This window comes from Galeopterus variegatus, unplaced genomic scaffold, assembly GCF_000696425.1.
Source record: "Galeopterus variegatus unplaced genomic scaffold, G_variegatus-3.0.2 Scaffold55243, whole genome shotgun sequence".
NCBI lineage: Eukaryota > Metazoa > Chordata > Mammalia > Dermoptera > Cynocephalidae > Galeopterus > Galeopterus variegatus.
In genome coordinates, this window is record NW_007781354.1 from 1 (window position 1) to 695 (window position 695).

Sequence of the window (695 nt, forward strand, 5' to 3'; positions counted from 1 at the left end):
CAAGTCCAGCTTGTGTTTCCTTCCCGTGCCCTTTTGGCGTGTATTTGGAAACTAAAGTTCCCAGTTTGTTCTCATGAACGTAGGCATCCCATTGTCTGCCCTCAAGGGTCTGGACTCGGATTTGGATTCGTTTTGTTGGGGGTCGCACTGTGTCTCGGGGAGAAAGAACAGGGGAAAGCTGCCACTCCAACTGGACCGTCGACGCACACGGTTGCCTGGAGACAGCGAGGGCGGGGCCTCAAGGGCTGGCGTGTTGATAGGCAGCTATAGTTGCGCAGGGACGAGGCCGCACGCGGCTGTGATGGCCGAGTGGTTAAGGCGTTGGACTCGAAATCCAATGGGGTCTCCCCGCGCAGGTTCGAATCCTGCTCACAGCGCTAGTAGTTTTTGACAGTGAGTAGTGTTGCCTGGCACCAAAAAGGAAGCAGTTTGTTTTCTGGGCCTTTGTTTGGAGAAATTCCCGCATTATTCTGAGGATGGCAGGGAGTCAGCCACCCGGGACCAGCCCGCGAGCGCCCTCTTGTGGCCTCAGACTCCGGCCAGTCTCCGAGAGGCTTTGCGCTGCCATAATCCCACCAAACTCAGGTGGCTCTTTAGCGCGACTCAGCGATCATACTACATGGCCCTAATCCACTCACCCTCCTACTATCCTATACGACTGTTTCATTCATTCTCTCACACCAAACCACGAATCT

The 695-nt window shown here is 55.1% G+C and overlaps 1 non-coding gene across 1 annotated transcript; it reads left to right on the top strand.

Annotated features, from left to right (window-relative positions):
* The first annotated feature begins 295 nt into the window (after positions 1–295).
* Positions 296–377, top strand: TRNAS-CGA. The gene has a single exon. It is a non-coding gene; the product is annotated as a tRNA-Ser (tRNA).
* Positions 378–695: the final 318 nt, after the last annotated feature.